This window comes from Perognathus longimembris, chromosome 5, assembly GCF_023159225.1.
Source record: "Perognathus longimembris pacificus isolate PPM17 chromosome 5, ASM2315922v1, whole genome shotgun sequence".
Lineage (NCBI taxonomy): Eukaryota > Metazoa > Chordata > Mammalia > Rodentia > Heteromyidae > Perognathus > Perognathus longimembris.
In genome coordinates, this window is record NC_063165.1 from 70,901,259 (window position 1) to 70,921,662 (window position 20,404).

General features: G+C 34.9%; 1 protein-coding gene and 1 long non-coding RNA gene across 5 annotated transcripts in view; both read right to left on the reverse strand.

Annotated features, from left to right (window-relative positions):
- Naaladl2 (N-acetylated alpha-linked acidic dipeptidase like 2) overlaps positions 1–20,404 on the reverse strand; it is a 1,189,792-nt gene that overhangs the window by 817,821 nt on the left and 351,567 nt on the right. The gene's annotated exons all lie outside the window — the stretch shown is intronic.
- LOC125351967 lies at positions 112–17,864 on the reverse strand. The gene is made up of 3 exons (XR_007211068.1): positions 17,854–17,864; positions 9,647–9,656; positions 112–645 (listed from the first exon to the last, which is right to left on the reverse strand). It is a non-coding gene; the product is annotated as an uncharacterized LOC125351967 (long non-coding RNA).

A 20,404-nucleotide genomic window follows, 5' to 3' on the forward strand; every position in this document is an offset into this window, starting at 1 on the left:
TGAGAACTGAGAGACAAATGTTGGCTATGAAGTGAAGATGGAGGCTAGGAAGAATGTTTGATTTTCTATTAGACATGAATTTAATCTGCTACATTTTTTTAAATTTTTGACCTTTTAAAGATGTGTTAATCCTAGAGAGAGCTTGATTATCTTTCATCAGACTAAACCAAACCTTAGAGATATAAACAGCTATTAGCCAGCACCCATTTGCCTAAGCAAATCTACTGTTAAAATCTGATCTGATTTTTTGTTCCCACAAGTTAACATGTGATCACTAAAACTATGGTATTTGTAAGTGGGAACTTCTTTGAAATTATTAGATCTGAAGGGCAGAGCCTTCATGAATGGAATGAGAGACACATAAAAGAGGTCCAAAGAGAGGCCTATCCTGTCCACACATCAGAAAGCAGAATTAGAGTACACACCAGACCTTCAGTCTCTAGTGCCCTTAACCTCAAGGGACAGCTTTTAGCACTGTGAGAGCTACGAATAATTCCATTGTTCATAAGGGATCCAGATTATCACAGCCTACATAGACTAAAACAAAATCAGTCCAAAGCTCATACTGAGAGTTTTCTATTCCTACTCATCAGGTACCTGCAAGTTTGTACGTCCTGAAATCACTAACCTTAATTACATTCAAATCTGTGGCAATGTTCAGATATTTTCTCTTTACTGACATAGTTTCTGTCTATTTGAATAATTCTACAAAATATTCTTTTAGAATTATCAATATTTTTGTTTCTCATTATAGAAGTGGTAAGACTTTCTGCTGATGTCCCTGGCAAGAAAACACACCACCAAAATTTTGGCCCTCATTGTGATTTGTTACTCCAGTCACAAACTTACATGCCTTCACCCATGCTTGTTGCATTGAAAGTACTTTAGGAAATATTGTAGTTTTATAAAGATTATATACTTTTTAACCAACTCATTTGTCTATATTTATATTACTTAGTGATTACGCCAAGAATTTTTCTGTAGGCTGACATACCAGAGTAATTATATGATCTATCAGTAGACTAAAATACAACAGTAAGTAATGTTTTGTAATTTAGGGGAAAAGAAAATCTAATTCATATTCTCAATGAGTACAGGAAACCCAAATTAATGTTTTGTTACTTTTTTACTGTTTTGAAATTTTAAAGAGAAAAATAACCTTTTTGTTATCATAATTAAAGTTTAGTTTACAGAATCTAGAATTTACCTACAGGCTTTATTTCTTTTGTAAACTAAAAAGTACAAATTTCAAACAAATTATCAGTCTTAAATGAATTTTAATAAACATAACTATTATTATTAAGATGTGAGAGCTACAGTTTTTAAAATGTTACTAGTACTATGAAAACAATCAGGAAAATGTGGTACATATACACAATGGAATTTTATGACTCTATCAGAAAGAATGACATTGCCCCATTTGTAAGGAAATGGAAGGACTTGGAAAAAATTATACTAAGTGAAGTGAGCCAGACCCAAAGAAACATGGACTCTATGGTCTCCCTTATTGGGAATAATTAGCACAGGATTAGGCAAGCCACAGCAGAGGATCACAAGAGCCCAATAGCTATACCCTTATGATCACATAAGATGATGCTAAGTGAAATGAACTCCATTTTATGGAAATGATTGTTATATCACAGTTGGAACTACTTTCAACGTCCCATGTGTATCTGTAGTTTATACTGTTGATGATGTTCTTTTATCACCTTCTTGGATTGTACCTACACTATCTCTGTAATCTTATCTGAGTATATTGGAAACCGTGTATACTGGTATTAGAATTAGGAAATTGAGAGGGAATACCAAAATTGAGAGACAAAGGGTAAATTAAGAGAAACAACAACAAAAGCAATACTTGCAAAACTGTATGGTGTAAGTGAACTGAACACCTGGGGGGGGAAGGGGGAGGGGGGAGGGGGGTATGAGGGACAAGGTAACAAACAGTATAAGAAATGTATCCAATGCCTAACGTATAAAACTGTAACCTCTCTGTACATCAGTTTTATAATAAAAAATTTAAAAAAACAAAAACAAAAACATTTAGCTAGAAAAAAAAAGAAAACAATTAGTTTAAGAACACAGAACACATCATATTAAGTCAGCATTGCAGTGAGGGACAATGATTTATACCATGTATGCAAACCTAATTTATAGAAAACTCTATGCCTTTAATGTTTACATTTTTGTGAATCCTACATTTCATATAATATAGTATATTATGATATTTATTATAGGTAATATACTATATCTTTAGGTAGAGTTGTGTGTGTGTGTGTGTGTGTGTGTGTGTGTGTGTGTGTGTGTATGCCAGAGATCTTCTGTGGGTAGAGATATAATGGGCAGGTATATGGGATGGCAAATAAAAGGCTAGGAGAGCCTAAGCAGTACCTTCCCAACGGAGGCATTATTTAAATGAAGAGTTGATAATTTGAAAAGTACACGCAGGGCATTACTAAGGTGAGTGTTAACAGGTTACACTCCATGGACATGCGAGAGTTACAATCCATGAGGTCAAAGTGGTCACAGGAAGTCAAATCATAAATACTTCTCAGGCTATGAAAAGCTTAAATATCAGATAATGAGGAGATATGAAAGCATCACAAGCAGACGATGCTTAAGATTCACAGGATCTCACAGTTCCCAGTTGAATCCATTAAATATTAAGCATTTTCAATGTTTTGGACCTAAAATGTACTATTGTATTGTTTCTATTTACTTTCATCAATAATGAAATATACACTTAACTTGACTGAAAGAGATGTTTGTAAAATAATGTTTTACATAACTGGGAAAGAAATGCTTATATAAGATGAATAACATTTCAATCCCAGTTTGAATTCTATGTATTTTATTACAATCCTGTGACCAGCTGAAGAATAGATAGGCTTAAACAAATTTGGAAAAAAAATAGAGTATTCTGGAAGTTCTCCATAAAAAAAATTAAAAATAAGGGATGTGAGAAAAGGTCAAATGATCCAGAATCAATTTATAAAGAAATTCTGAAGATTTTCTTAGAATCTGTCTTAAGATGTACATTTCCTTTTATGGAGTAAGAATTCATAGAAACCATAACCCTACTGTTTCTTTTCACCCAAAAGGCAAGTTTTTTAATGTGTAGTTACCAATGTAAATTATTTCCTGAGTCACGAAAAAATGTACCTATTTCTCACCAGGCATTTTCTAGCTAATATTTCATTTGAGATAAATAGGACATTTGCCCACACTAAATATATTAAATACAGATACCTCTAGGGAAACTTTATCAATTCTTGCAGTCTCTTGGACTCTAGTATATAAATTTCTACCTTTGAAAATCTGGTGGTACAATTTGTTTTAAAGATATTCTATGGTAACTGTGATTAAATTTTAGTTATATGTCAATACTACTAATAATTTAAATTTTCTATCTTAAATTAATTAAAGTTGATTCCTAAGTAACAACAGTAATTTTACTGTAGTTATTAAGATGGATATATATGCTGTAGTAACAATCAAAATTATCAGATTTCCCTTATCTGTTACCCTTATATGCATCAATTGTGTGGTAAGTACTACAGGACTTCTACCATTCCATCAATTATGTATCTCTAACAATAGATACCTCTTCTAGAAATAAACAAGAAATAATGCTGGAAAGAATTATTTGCTTCTGCTGAGATTCATCAACTAGATTACAAGTACTTCTACATTGAGGTGCAGAAAGAGGTAAGGGAGGGAGAGAGAAGAAATGTTCAGTAGGTCATTGATTTTTTTGTAGGAATCAAATGCAATATTTAAGCTAAAAAAGGAGAGGGTTTTAATTCAAGCTGAAATTTTCTGTACTAGAAATTACTTTGAAAAGCATTTTGTACAAAATTTGTCCACAGCTCTAGGGAAATTTCTTCATAATGCCTCCATGATGGCTCCTATGCTTTTAGATCTTAACCATTATGATCAAACTCTTTTTGATATCCTTAGTTCTCAGACTTTAGACCAAAAGCAAGCAACATTATCTACCATCTGTATATGTATCAGTATATGTTTAAGTCTATGGATCTATCGTCTTAAACAAAAATCGATCGCATTATTTTATCTACTTTTTCCAATTAACTTATAGATTGTCATTTCCAACCTGAAAGCCTGAGCTTAGGAGTTACAGAAGTATCTAAAGGCCATATGTGAAGTTTGTTGTACTGTGAATGCATGCCATTCTATGAATGCATCTCTGTACATAGGAGCTCTGCCGTGGTGTTCACAATCATAGGCAGTACATTAGTTAGATTGACTACCTTGGTTACTTTCACTGTACTCATTATTCCTAATTCCTGTTATTCAACAGCACTTCAATCTTACTGGTCAATATTTCCCCATGTCAGCAGAGGGAAAAAAGTAGAGAAAAGAGAGAAAAAGAGGTAAAAAGAAAGAGGACAAAGAGACAAAATATTTTGTACCTTCTCCTAATTTATAATGGTGTAATATTTCCAACTTCAAAATAAAGTAAGAGACTTAGCTTAGATTCACAAGTCCATATAAATTTTGTCATTCTCCCTAAAATGCTTATCTATTCACATTCACTTATAATCTGATCCAGATCAAAACATCTATGAAATCCAGAACTCTAAGCTGTTATTGAGTCTGTTTATGGTAATGGTAAAGTTGACACCTTAAGTCACAGCAATTTTCAAATATAGCCACAGGGAAAACAACACATTGGAAAACATAAGAACGTGTTGATTAAGGCAATGAATATGAAAGTTCACAGGTAGGGAATGTTACGTGAATATCATTATGTAAATCAGACTATATATTAATTGCATATTATATCATATAATTTTGGTAGGGTTATATTTCTTCTTTTCTTCCTAAAACTGAATACTACTAATAATAGTCAATGAATGTGGTCCAGCTGTTACAGTTGGATTTAAAAGAAACTGAATGTGTCAATTGTCTGTGTTTGTACACAGATCTTTATTTGTCTACTTACTTATTTAGGTTTGCTAATGGCAGGAGTGCTAAATAATACTAGAGACAAATCATTTATCTAAAATACACAAAATCAGTTAGCATTTGAGAAGATTTTTTAAAAATCAGGATGCAGAGATCTGAGAACTTCAGGTCAAAGATAGACCTACAGAAAGTCCATTGGACAATTATCTCCAAGTAATCACCAAAAAAATAATAAAGGAACATTTATGTATATACACATTCAAATATCCAGAGCATTTGTTGGGAAAATCTATGTGACTTACTGCTCACTCTTGTTCTATATGCTTCACAATACAGAGTAGTACACAGGGTTCAGATGAGAAAAATATCACATACAGTTGGGATGCAATCACCTGAAAAAATAGGAAGGATTTCCTGTGACCAGTAGGGATACTTAGCTTATGGGAAAAGGATAATAACTTTCTATAACTGCTTGTACATCTAAAATTTTGCCATAATATATGTGTGTTTGTGTTTGTGTGTGTGTGTGTGTGTGTGTGTGTGTGTGTGTGTGTGTGTGTGCTGGTACTGAGGCTTGAACTCAGAGCCTAGGGGCTGTCTCAGTTTTTTCTACCAAGGATAAGATTTTACAAGTTTATTTAGAGCTTCATTTCCACTATTTTGTTGGTTATTTGGAGGTAAGAGTCTCACAGACTTTCCTGTCCTGGCTGCCTTCAAACTGTAGCTTCAGATCTCAGACTCCTGAGTAGCTTGAAGTACAGGGACAACCCAGTGGTGCCTGGCAGACAGTGCTATTAGTAGAGGAGATGTGAAAAAAGAGTTTCTTGGATAAAATTAAGGCACAACACAAAATTCTCACTGCAATACTGCTTTGGTCCCATGGCCTTTACATTACATTGTATATCCTATGTCATTTGAAGAATGGACAAGTATTTGTATCAATAATTTTTGTTGAGCAAATATATATTGGCCACCCATGTATGTGTTCCAGAACTTTCCTAAGTCCTACATATACAAAAATGAAAATAATTGAGTTAGTCCTTGCTCACTTAAACTCAAAATGGTTATTTTGCTTTTCAGTACTCTTTTGTAAGAACATTTGATTCCAGGAAGCAAGAAAATTGCTTTACTATTCAGAAGTTTTCATTGGTAATTATTAAACTACAGTTTGGAGATTTGTTATTATTTACATATTTTCAATTGACAAAAATTATGCACATATGTTTGGGAGAAATACTATTTTTAGTATATGTATATATTCTAGAATATCTCAGTTACCCTAATTAACTATCACTTGACATGGTTAGCCTTTCCTGGAAAGAACATTTTAAATCTATTCTCTTAGTAAATTCAAATATATTATTATTTAAACATATAACTTGGAATATGCATTAATAGAGTCATTAGGATGTATACAAAATTCTAGAATTTACCTCTTCTAGGAAACTTTGTACCTTGGCCCAACATTCCCCCTTTCCTGCATACCCACTCCAGCGACTAGGCAGTAATTACCAACTTGGTAGTCTCCACACCTGTCTGTTTTGCTTAGGGGGTTGTCTTGCAGACATTAAGACAGTTTTGAAATTGAGGTTGTCCTGCCTCCGCAGGGACTACTCACTGCACGAATGACACGCATAAACCACTATGTACAATTTCAATATATTTCACTTCTGTCAGATTCCACATAAAAGTAACAGCAGGCAGTTTTGTCTTTCTGTGCCTACTGGTATAGTTCACACAACATAATGTCCTGACTAAAGGCTTTCACATTCTATTTAGCCTCTATTTAGTCCACTGTGTTGCCTATACACATGCCATAATCTCATACGTCCTGCTTAACCTCTACATTAGAATGACTATCAAGACAGAGATTTTATGAATAATAACTGTGCCAAGATTTGGGGTCTCTTTTACACTTGGGTGAGATTAAATTTCCAAACAACTGAAAGGTATATCTGATGGACTCTCTGTATATCTGATGGGCCCTTGCCTCATCCTGAAGTTCAGTTGAACCTGGCATATTAATATCTATGTATGTTTATATCTTCATTGGACTGGGAGAGGAGTTAAAGTGTTTCAGTGTCACACAATAAATGTCTCTGAGCCTCTAACATGATTTGCCATTCTTTAGGGACTGACTATGCTACCAGTGGCCATGATAGTATGCATTTGGTTTGACAAAGACTTGAGTTTGGATTTTACTATGCATGTGTCTACTTCCTCTTGTATCCAGTATATGTACCTGGTACATGCTAATTTGTTTGTTTATTTGTTTCAGTGTCACTTTGTAACAAATTGAACCCAGCAGTCATTTTCAATTTAATCTTCTGCTTCTATGCACAGTAGTAAAACAGTCACAAATCAAAGCAGTTCACAGTTATGCTATGTCCTCACAGCTGTCTTCTAGAAACTCAAGACAGTGTAGACAGCAAGAGACACTTAACAAATAGGACTAAAACAGTGTTTCATTTATGTCCAAATATATACAAAATTGTGCTAGAACTGTGACTCAGTGTGCTCTTGGATTTAAAACTTCAAAGCAGCCAAAAACATTAATTGAATCAATATATATGACCAAAGGCCAATATATAGTCTTGACATTAGGACTCCTTTGGTTCTTGTACTCATACAATATAAAGCCATATGCTCAGCCCTGCTCTAAAAACTTCCAAGACATTATCCCATTTAATTTCATAAGTGTTAATATCCTCACTGAACAAGTGATAAAATCAAGCCCATAAAGGTTCATGGACTGATTTAAGCCATGCAGCTAATAAGGGGTACTGCTTCTAACCAAGATGGCATTGAAAACGGTTTACTGAAAAAAAAAGACACAAAAGTAAATTAAACTTCCTGCCTAAAGGGCACACAGTTACTAACAAATGCTAACAGACTCAGAAAGTGTTCATCCTCCCAATGGATTGATTAGGTTTGACAGGATGGAAGAAAGATGATGTTTCTACTATGCTGAAGTTATTTAATGAACAGCATAATATAAGAAATGTATGGCAAGGGGCTGGGAATATGGCCTAGTGGCAAGAGTGCTTGCCTCATGTATATGAAACCCTGGGTTTGATTCCTCAGCACCACATATATAGCAAAAGCCAGAAGTGGCACCGTGGCTCATGGTAGAGTGCTAGCCTTGAGCAAAACGAAGCCAAGGACAGTGTTCATGCCCTTAGTTCAATGACCAGCACTGGCCAAAAAAAAAAGAAAGAAAGAAAGAAAGAAATATATGGCATTGGTTGTGATATTCATTAGTAATTGTTAAGCACTCAAAGCAGGTTTCTAAAGAGAGACAACTCAACTCCATTTCCACATAGCTCATTTTCTTCCCTGTGACTCAATTTAAGCAAACATCTGAAAATCTCTGATAAATTAATAAAGCAGCAAATTAAAAGTGTCTTTATACATAAGTATTGTTCATCTCTTTTTATGGTATCACTACAGAGAAATCATTGGGATTTTTACTTGAATACAAGTTAATCTCCATTTCAGTAAATGTAACTACATAGCTCTAACACAATACTTTCAAGTAAACTTGCACTCTTCTCAAACAAAAACAATTGTTTATCTTTGTTTCCAGGCTGAAAATAACCATTATGTTTTAAACATTACTTTGTAGAAGAAGTTTAGCTATGACTTTTTCTTTAAAATATTCAGCAAATTACTTAACTGTGAAATAATCCTAAAAATAGGTTAAATACAGTATTATGAATGTTGTAGAAAAAATATGATTGTATCAGTTCAGAAAACAATCCAATTTATTCAACAAGACACTACTTTAGGGACTAATTTCTGTTCATACTTTCACGCAAATATTGAATATAAACTGTACTTGGAGAGGGAACCTTTAATGAAGCAATCAAGGCTAAGAAAAATTATATGGGCATTCCCTAATGCTAATGTAGATCATGTGAGGACACAGAGATAAAGGTATGATCTGCAAAGCAAGAAGAGAGACCTCGGGAAAAAAGAAACATTCCTGTACCTTGCTTCATCTTGGAAATGTAACCTCTAGATATCTATTAAAATAAATTTTGCTTGTTCAAGTCATACAATCTCCAGAATTTTGTTTTGGCTTTTGTAATAAACTAATTATTCACCATAGGAAGAAATGTTCATGGTAGGTTTAGTCAGCTAAAAGATAATATATCTTAAACCTCTGATTCCATTTTCCCCTGTAGAACTAATTAAAGCACTGAAAAAGTTGCTAGGTTATGCATCAGAAACAGAAAACGTGTGAACCTAGGAAAATAAATGAATGAAAATTGTCTGCCAAAGAAAATAAGGAGTTGTAGGGACTGTGACCAACTAGGGAGCTCATGGTCAAGGTAAAGATGGCGACTGGACTCACCTTTAATGTGTGATGTTGTGGAAGAAATCACACCTTTCCCACCCAGTATATAACTCCAATGCTGCTGGTTGTAACGTTTGATATCATTCTTCATGTAAATGCTTTATTAATAATTTCTGAAGCTGTTTCTATCTTCAGTGTTTTTAGTTTGCAGTAATAATCCCCTCTATTAGAGTTGTTACATAAAAGAAACACTTAGCATTCCCAAGAAATTTTTAGCCTGGATTTTATTAGTATTACAAGCCACTTAGAAACCCATAGTTTAATCAAATTCTTTTCTAGAAATTAATTAATGTTGAATGATAGGAAAAAGTAAAGGCTTTTCAATAATAATTTCCCATTCTTGGACTTGTGCTTCACTTTTACAATTCTGCATGCATTTATGAGATTGTTATTATACATACTTCACATTTATTACCAAGTTTCCACATTCCCCAGGTGCTTCGAATTCAAATTCTCTCAAAGTTAGGGAATGGAAAGTTCTGAAAAAGGCACAGGTCAAACCACTGATCTGACACTCAGAAGGTCATTTAGCAATACTCAAACCTCACTGTCCTCAGTTAATTCAGTATAAACCAAAGATGAAAATTTATTTCACAGAACTTTTTGTGAGTAGTGCAAAGAAATTACACACAGAAACATAAATCTCAATGCAAAGTGGAAATAACCATTTCAAAGCATGAGATGTAGAAACAAGCCAATAGTTCTCAATCTTTCCCCACACTATTAAAAGAAAGAATAAGACTGCTTTGCTTCTATTTCTTCAACATGTTTCTTAACTTATAGTAAGATATAATTAGCATCATTATGAATCCAAGTTACCAACTTAAAACATATATTTAACCCTATTCTTCCACCTATGCCTCAATTCAGTTCACTCCCATAGAAAGTTAAACCTACTGTATTTCTTTCTTTCAACATCTAGAATTCATTCACTTCTCTTCTCCTCACTGTTACTGCCTTACAATCTTTTCCAAAACAAGTAATGGCTTACTAAGTGGTCTTCTGACAAATTCTCTTGCTCTCTTTCATTCTCTCTCTCCCTCATCCCTTTTCCTCCCCCTTCCTTCTTCCTTTCACTTTCCTCCCTTTACCTCCCATTTTCTCAGCACAATAAACAAAAAATAAGCTGATTATTATTCTTATACATAATATTTACTAGTACTGTATTATTTTTATTATAGTTTTTCAAGAAATCTGGGTCTTTTACAATAAGTTAAAAACCTCAATTCTACCACTGACTGGGTGCGCATGCAATTGTTATTCCTGTTTCTCCAACTAGAGAACTTAGACTAGACTAAGTTCTTTTTATGCAGTGTCCTTACCATATATGATATCGCCTATATGGAAAATAATAATGTGCATACAGATTACAAAAGAGACCATAATTAAGCTGTATAACTCAGAGGAAAAGAAGTAAATAAATCAATAACACAAAGAAAGGAATTTTAGCATCTTGATGGTATGAATGACAATTTTAAGGTTGCGATGAAGATAGTTGAAATACAACCCTCATATTTAATTAAATGCAACCCACATCCACAGTGTCTTCTGATTCTGTTCTCCTGAAACATAAGAGGTGACTCTTACTTATTTCATTTGTCCTGAGCTGATTATCTAATTCCCAATTGCATGGGTGACTGCCTTGTAAATGATGTTGAGTGAATCCTGGAGAAAGGGTTAAACATAATGAGACAGATAAGTATGCATGATTTAGACCACACCATTCCAGTCACTTAAATTAAGAGTTTAGTATGCTCATTAACCAATCTGAAGTGCCATTAACAACAGAAAATAAAGAGGATGAAAATAAGTATCAAGGAATAACTTATCACAATTAAATTAATGGAGTTTAGGGAGGATGCACCAAAGTTTCCACTGCTTCTTTCTGCAGCTTTTTTAATGCCATGTTTCTAATTTACCTCATTTATATTAATGAGGGAGGATTGAAAAACTATTAGGATGATTGAAATTACACTAATGCTCAGTAAATCTACCTCTAATTATGATGATTAATGGGAAGTTGATCATCTTGGACCAGATTAACAACCTAAAGCAAGTGAAACACAGCAAAAGAGCTTTTCCTCCCTAATCCAGGTCTTTAGTCTTTTTTATTTAATGAAACCTTGAGCAACCTACTCACTCACATTATATACTAATTCACTATAACCACCCATTTACACAGATTATCTTTATCATATTTATATATTTATTTGAAATAATTATTTCTAAGTACATTAAAATATGGTCTTCTGATTGTCTTTGCATTGTATTAATGTTCTCATATGAAATTGAATAATAAAACCAATCATATTTTTCCCTATCTGTCTCTAAGTCATCTGTTTGAGGATTATTTGCTTCAAAACAAGAAATTTTTTCATTGTACTCATAGAATTAACCAATTAGAAACATTAGTATCACTTCATTTATTTAAATTATGGTGGCTCCCAGGTACCTATAATCCTAGCAACTCAGGAGGCTAAGATATGAGGATCTCAGTAGGTAGCCGGGCCAAGCAGGAAACTCCATGCAGCATTTTTCACCAATAATCAACATAAAACTGGAAGTGAAGGTGTGGCTCAAGTGGTAGAAATGAACTCCATGTTATGGAAATGAGTGATATATCACTGTTGTAATTACTTCCAATATGCCATGTGAAACCGTAGCTTCTATTGTTGTGATCCTCTTGTATCTCCTTCCTGTGGTTGTACCTGCACTATCACTGTATCTTATCTGAGTACTCTGGATACTGTATATTCCGGTATTAGAACTAGGAAAGTGAAAGGGAATACCAAAATGGAGAGACACAGGATAAAAAGACAAATGACTACCATATTTTTTCTTAGAGTTAAAATTTTATTGACTAAAGATTAGAGCTATTCTTACATCCTGATGAAATTCATTTCAGATGTAATATTTGAAAGAATTCAGAATCATAAGGGCTACTGTTGGCCTTCTTGCTTCTTTATCATGCTTGTCTATGAATAGGTAGTCAAAACTTAAAAAAAAAAAAAAAAAACAAAGTGGCTGGGCACAAGGTGGCTCATGTGTGTAATCGCAGCTACTTGGCAGTCTCAGGTCTGGGGAGGTTCACTGCCCAAGGCCACATGGGCAGGAAAGTTTGCAAGACTTCATCTCTAAAATAACTGGGAAAGAGTAGAGTTGACTCAAGTGAGAGAATGCCAGCCTAGTATGTGTAATGCATTGAGTCCAAACCCCAGTACCACTAAGAAAAAATAAAAAACAACATTCAAACAAATGCATATTGTGACAAGACAATAAATCCACATTTGTGCTGTGATGAAAATTGTTGTGCTGATGGCTTCAGTGTGGTAGTGCTTATAATCATTTGGGTAGATGTCCAAAGTGGGGCTGGTGGGTCATAGTGGAGCTCTATGTTTAGCCTTCTGAGGAACCTCCATACCACCTTTCAGAGTGGGTGAGCAAGTTTGCATTCCCACCAACAATGTAGTAGGGTTCTCTTTTGGCCACGTCCCCTCCAGCATTTGTTACTATTAGTTTTCCTGATAATGGACATTCTTACTAGGGTGAGGTGGGATTTCAATGTTTTTTTTATTTGTATTTCTTTTTTTTTTTGGGGGGGGGGAAATGGAAAAATGTGTCAGTTTTACTTTTACGTAGACAAACATAGGTTGCTTAACACTCAACTTATTCTAGAAGAGCAAATGGGCAGATTGCCAGCTTGGTGGGAGTCTTTGGTGGGGTCTTTAGAGGAGCTGTGTGTGGTTCTACAGGGGCTGGAGCAAAGCAAAGAGTTCCATGAGCTTGAAAGCTCCATGGACTTGATTTGCATTTCTTTTATGGCCAATGATGTAGAGCACTTCTTCACGTGTCTCTTGGCTGTTCTCATTTCCTCTTCAGAGAAGCCTCTTTCTGGGTCTTTAGCCCACTTGTTGAAGGGTCTTTGGTTCTTTGAGGATTTATTTTGGAGGAATTTAATTTTTTCAGTCCTGCACATATTTTAGATATGAGGCCTTTGTCCATTGTAAAGATCTTCCACAAGTCTGTGGGCTGTTTATCTTACAAGTTATGTCCTTTGCCCTGCAGAAGCTCTGTAGTTTGGTGCAGTCCCATTTGTTCAACCTTTCTTTGATTTGTTGCATTTCTGAGCCTTTATTAAGGAAGTTTCGTTCTGTGCTGAGGAGCCGAAGTGTTTCTCTTATTTCTTCTTGTAGTGGTTTCAGAGTATCTGATTTTACTTTGAGGTCTTTGATCCATTTGGAATTGATTTTGGTGTAGGGTGATATATAAGAATCTAGTTTCAATTTGTTACAGGTGTTGAACCAGTTTTGCCAGCACCATTTTTTAAAGAGGCTGTTTTTCTTTCATCCTATTTTGTTAGCTCCTTTATCAAAGATTAAGTAGGTATAGTTCTGCAGGTTCATTTCTGGGTCTTCAGTTCTGTTCCATTGGTCCTCAGGCCTGTTCTTGTGCCAATACATTGCTAAAATATGGAACCAACCCAGATGCCCCTCAGTAGATGAGTGGATCAGGAAAATGTGGTACTTATACACTATGGAATTCTATGTCTCTATCAGAAAAAATGACATTGCCTCACTTGTAAGGAAATGGAAGGATTTGGAAAAAATTACACTAAGTGAATGAAGCCAGACCCAGAGAAACATGGAATCTATAGTTTCTGCATAGGGAATAATTAGTACATGTTTATTTAGGCTAGTCATAGCAGAAGATCACAATAGCCCAAGGTCTATGTGCTTATGAACACATAAGATTATGCTAAGTGAAATGAACTCTACATTATGGAAACAAGTGTTATATCATTGTTGTTATTATTTTCAATGTGCCATGTGAAACCGTACCTTTTTGCTTGTTTCTCTCGTATTCCCTTCCTGTGGTTATACCTCCGCTATCACTGTATCTCATCTGAGTACTGTAGATAATGTATATATGTGTATTAGAACTAGGGAAGAGAAAGGGAATATCAAAATCAAGAGACAAAGGATAAAAAGACAAATGATTCCCAAAGCCATACTTACAAAACCATTTGGTGTAAACCAATGGAGAGGGGAGGGGCAGGGGAAAAAATGAGGGAAGAGGTAACAAGTTGAACAAGAAATGTACTCACTGCCTTACATATGAAACTGTAACCCCTCTGTACTTCACTTTGACAATAAAGAGAAAAAAATATATAAAAAAAGTAAATCCACATTTATACAATCAATACCATGTGGTACCAGTAAGTTCAATTTCCACAATGATTTCTTTTCCTCATTCTTCATAAACTTCTTACCTAATTCTCTGCTCTCTTAGAGGATGACCCTGTCTCATATTCCACCAAGGAAACAGAAGCTGTCTTTGTAGCGCTGTCTCATCTTTCCATGACTAATTGTACATAATCTACATGTGTCTGCAGGTTTTTCCCTTTGTTATCTCAAAGCATGAGATTTTCAACTCACTGAAGGCCAGTCCTCCATATGAATTCTTTTTGCTTTTCCAAATAATTAAGTTTTGTGGTTACCATTGCCACTATCTGATTATATCTCCATTATCTCCCCTACCCCTGCCACTTTTTTTCTTTCTTTTTCTTTTTTCTCATTTTGCAGATCCTGGGGCTTGAACCCAGGGCCTGGGTGCTGTCTTTGAGCCTCTTTGTGCTCAAGGCTAGTGCTCTACTTCTTGAGCCACTTCCAGCTGTTTTTGAGTAATGTATTAGATGTGAGTCCCATGGATTTTTCTGCCTGTTCTTGCTTTGAACTGTGATCCTCAGATCTCAGCCTCCTGAGTAACTAGGATTACAGCTGTGAGCCACTGTCACCCAGTTATTTCCCCCTTTTATTGAGTCACTCACTTCAAATATAATCTCTCTATAAACAAGCCAAACTAGCCCCTTTCTTGTTACCACATTTCCTTTTAGCTACTGTTGTCTGTGATGTCTTCCCACTCCTTATTTGACCTGCTTTAGTCAGCTTCTAATTACTCCATGACTTGGATTCTCTCAGTGAGTATCACCTATGACCTCCATGCTGTGAAAGCCAATAGATGCCTTTTTTTCCATCTTTTTTAAATCTCACTCCTAGACAACAACTGATACTAATGACTATTCTTTACTGAAGCACTTTTCTCTTTTTACAAGCCTGGTTTCCCTCTAGCTCTTTTTGGACTGTTCATTATTGTTTTTCATCTTTTCTTTCTCACTACTGGACATCTGATCTCTAATCCTAGTACCACCAATAAATAAATAAAATTCACAATATAATCATAGTAAAGTGCTCATAATAATAGTAAAGTTAATGTCATTAAATAAAGTAATACAATAGATAATGTAATGGTTCAATATATAATAGTTTTTTCATGTTGCTAAAGTATTAGGGAAAAATTCACTAATACTGTACCAAAAGGAAAATTCCAATGTAGAACATGGCCATACAAGGAAAAAGAAATGACATCAGGGCTCATATTTATTTGCCTCTTAATCTACTTCAATAATGTTCAATAGTGAAGATCAAAGCCAGGTCCCAGCAGTTCACACCTGTAATCCTAGCCACTCAGGAGGCTGAGATATGAGCATTACAGTTGGAAGCAAGCCGACTTACCATATTTTGAGATCTGGTTTCTAATAAATGAAATATGCAAATGTCATGTCCCCACATTCATGAATTAGCATATAAATTATTTACTAAGAAGGTGTTCTGTTCCAGTCTGCATAATTGGAGTCTTAATAGTACACAAAATGTTTAACTTCTAGCTTAGTTTCTAATTTTGTTGAGTACATGAAAACACAGAAACCTAGTTTAAGGAGACTTACAGAAATTCAAGAAAAGGGAATATGTAATAAGAAGCAAGATAATCTGGCAGATCAGAAAATTTCTTTCTGCCTTGAGTCAATGAAAGTTAGCAATAGTTGCTAGTAGCATATCCTGGGAGAAAGGAAGAGTGCCCTGAATAAAATGAAATTTATTACTGGATAAAAGTAAAAGGAAGAGGTTTGAAATACAATAGACCCACATAAAGGTTTGAACCTTACCAGATTAAGGTTGTAGAGTCTGGAGTTTTATGTGTCATTATGGAGATGATGGGTGCTAATTAGAATGACTCTGAAGATGACATTAGAAAACAGAACAAGTCCTATCAGTGGTAATTTTTCTTTTTATGTTAAAGAAAAGTGACCACAAAGTCTCTTTTACCAAAGTTGGAGTAGGAAACTGAACAGCATGCCATTAAAGTGTTTCATTGGCAAAATTAAATGCTTTTCAAACAAACTACTCAGTAAGATATGTGAAGTTAATTTCTTGTCCTTTACCAGTTTTATGACCTTGAACAAGTTACTTTATCCTGTCAGAGCCTCTGTTTCCTTATCTGTGAAGTGAAGCTACAACAGAACCCAGGCTCTGGAATTTTAGAGGAAGATATGCAGAAATCCAAGTTCATGGTATGAAGTGTCAACTGAAAGTTGGTTATTGGTGTTACTACACAAGCAATGATGGTATTGAAATAACAAGAGGAGTGAAAAATTACCTCTCACTACCTTTCTTTGCGGTGTTTACCCAAAGTAAGATGTAACAAATAAAGTTAGGAAGCACCTCATTAGAAAATTCGTCAAGAGGGAATAATTACAAGAATAGAACAGTGTTGTACAGTGCTCCAGTGTTTCTGATTTATTGGAGCCATATTGAGAATGGAGGTATCTGTTTTGATCTTATCTGGGGTCCCTGAGGTGTTCCAGTCATCAAGAGGTATCAGATTTTCCAAAATGGCTTCACTCACACAACTACAGGATGGAATTGTCTGCCATCAGGATCTGCTCTACATTGTCTCTCAACCTTAAGAAGAGGAGCTTATGTTCTTCACTCTCACCTTAGGGAAACAAGAAAATAAGAACACACTGCAAAGTCTGAGGAGGCCAAGTTTCAGAACTCCTGAAACATTATTACTGCCATGTTCCTTGGACCAATCAAGCCAGAGAGGCAGCCGAATTATAGAGACAGAGGAATAGACTGCCCTGGCTTCAGAGGAGAACATCTAAACAATTGCCAACTGACAGTTGATACAGCATAAAGAATATTCCCAAAAGATTTAATTCAATTTATTATGTGCCAAGGCCTGGACACTGTTCTTTAGCTTTTTCTCTCAAAGGCTTGAGCTCTACCTCTTGAACCATAGCTCCATGTCTGGCTTTTTCATGGTTAATAGGAAATACAAGTCTCAGACATTCTTGCTTGTGTTGGCTTTGAATAGTGAGTCTCAGAATTCAGTAGCGAGGATTATAGGCATGAGCCACTGACTCCAAACCACAATTCTATTTTATTGATTGATTTTTTAAACTGTTAAAGCTAGATCATATTTCTTAGACTTTCATAGGAATAGTACTCTCAACTCATTGTCACTTGAAACTTAATCTTTCTCAATTTAAACTTATTCTATTAAACGAAGCATATAGATTCAAATCTCTCTATCGGTAGGTTTTTACTTTTAATCTGCAAGAGAACTCTCAGGGATCATAAAAAGGGACTTCAACTATCCACAACATGTTCTTAATAATAATGTTCATTTATAATTAGTGGACATCAAAATCTCTCAAATGTAACTTCTGTGATAACTATTTATTAGTCACCATAGGAGACATAGTTACAGGACATAATGTGAGAGGCCTATAGAGAAAATCTAGAGAGTTGGCCTTTAAAACAAAAAAGAAACAATGAAAAATCTTAGCATAGAGCATATTTATGTTTTAGGAAGATTTCTGTGGCAGTGGCAGGAAGGCTATTTGGGTAAATATTATAATGATTCAGGTAGATAATAATGATCTTGTGCAAAATAGTCCTAATGCATATATGTGCTGAGAGGACTCACTTGTGTTTATGGTCTTCATTCGCAAATGAGCACTCACACAAGTCAGGATATCCTACTGTGAATAACATAATAAGTGTATGTATTGATTTTATCTCTTTATTATCATTAAGGAGGTGTACAAAGGAGCTGCCATTAAACAAACAGTTCATAAACACAATGCATCTGTATCAATAGCACTACTTTCAACATTCTCACTCATTCTCTTCTTTCTCACCCCTTTCCTCACTCTTCTTAATTTTGTAGGGTGTATAATGAGTTCCTGACTGCATTCTCTTTCTCTTCTCATCTTCATTTGTCCACCCTTTTCCAGTTGGCCCCAAACCTTTTTTTTTTTTAATCTTATTATCCAAGCCAATGCTCTTATCTTATTTTACTCTCTCCCCAAATCCCTTGTACCTGCCCCTATTTCTACTCATTTCCCACTGCTATATTCACCTTACACTTTCCAGGGAAAATATATTATATTGGAAGACATTACCCATCTTCCCTTGGTACCATTTCCCATTCCACCTTTCAGTCTGTCACCATGGCTCATTGTCTGATTTCTCTAACACAAAACACATCCATTTCCTTCCTTTCCATACTCAACTAGTTTTCCATAATCAACTACTCAAACATCTCAAGATGCACTGTCTTTCTCTACTTTTTGTGGATTTTTTATTCTTATAAAAGTTGCTTTAACATTGTCCTCTAAAAAGGAAAAATAGACTTTAATTCAACATCTTATGTCAGTTAACTGCTCATCGCTCTGCTACTCCTGGCAGAAAAAAGTTTTCAAAATAGCTGAATGTGTTTAGATAGTCTTTCACCACTAAAATAATGGCTTAACATTGATTTACAAGTTTTTTGGTATTCTTAGATTTCACTTCAAAAGGTGAAGCCTAATTTTCTATAGGACCCAGGTAAGGAACAAGAAAATACAGAAGCAACAGTGTGTACCTTATGAGAAGAGAGGTTGAACAGCTTCACAGTCTCTCCTCTGGCCCTTGATTTCTTGCTCTGTGGAAAGCCTGTGACATTCAGACCAGCCCTGTGCAAAGGCTTTGTGGCTTCCTGCCAACAGCCAGTAAGCAACTAAGACCTCCAAGCCAACAGCCTTGTGACTGAGCCATCTTACAAAAGGATCTTTCATTCTCCGTAAAGTCTGAAAGATCCAGACCCAAAGAAACATAAACCCTATGGTGTCCCTCATAAGGAATAGCTACTACATGATTAGGCTAGTCATGGTAGAAGATCAAAATACCTTGATAGCTACACCAATATGATCACATAAAATGATGCCAAGTGAAATGAACTCCATGTTACTGAAATAAGAGTTATACCACTGTTGTAATTATTAATAACATGCCATGTGAAACCGTACTTTTTTTTCTTGTCTATTCATTTGATTGTTTTGTTTAGTTTTGTTTCTCTTGTATTCCCTTCCTGTAGTTGTACCGCTGCTACCACTATATCTCATCCGAATACCCTGGGTACTATTAATACAGGTATTAGAACTAGGGAAGGGAAAGTGAATATCAAAATTGAGAGACAAAGGACAAAAAGACATCCATTTCAAAAGCAATCATTACAAAACCATTTAATGTAAATCAACTGTACAACTCTTGGAGGGTAGAGGCTGAGGGGGTGGAGGGATGAGGGAAAATGAGGGAGCAGGTAACAAGTTGAACAAGAAATGTACTCACTGCCTTCCATATGAATCTGTAACCTCTCTGTGCCACACTTTGACAATAAAGAAAAAAGTTTAATAAAAAAAAGAAGGATCTTTCAGGCCCTTGGGCAAGCATTCAGACAACTAGGATTCCATCTAGCACTTTAACGTCTTCTGATGAGATTCTCTGAGCCAAATCCTACCAAACAAATACTTTTTCATTCCTGAGCTTCATGAAATATAAAATAATAAATGTCTAATTTTTAGCCACTAAGTTTTGAGTATTGTTTTTAGAATATAGTAATAGATAATTAGCACAACCACTTACCATTTTCTTTCTAGATCTGTCATTATCTTTCCAGGTCAACATCATGGCTTGGAAAGACTATATCATGACTGTTATAAATATTGCTAAATTCTGTTTTCCTACTTATATAAAATACAAAAGCATACTATCAATTTCTTTTCCATGTTAATATCCATGATGAAAATTCTCCAATGTATTTTTATAAATCTATTCAAATGATGTTATTTGTTTGCATTAATCCTAAAAATATTTACTGTGAATTATTATTTCAAGGCATTAATTTTTGTTTTAAGAGCTAAGTCATGTAAAACACACTATGTTTTTCAGT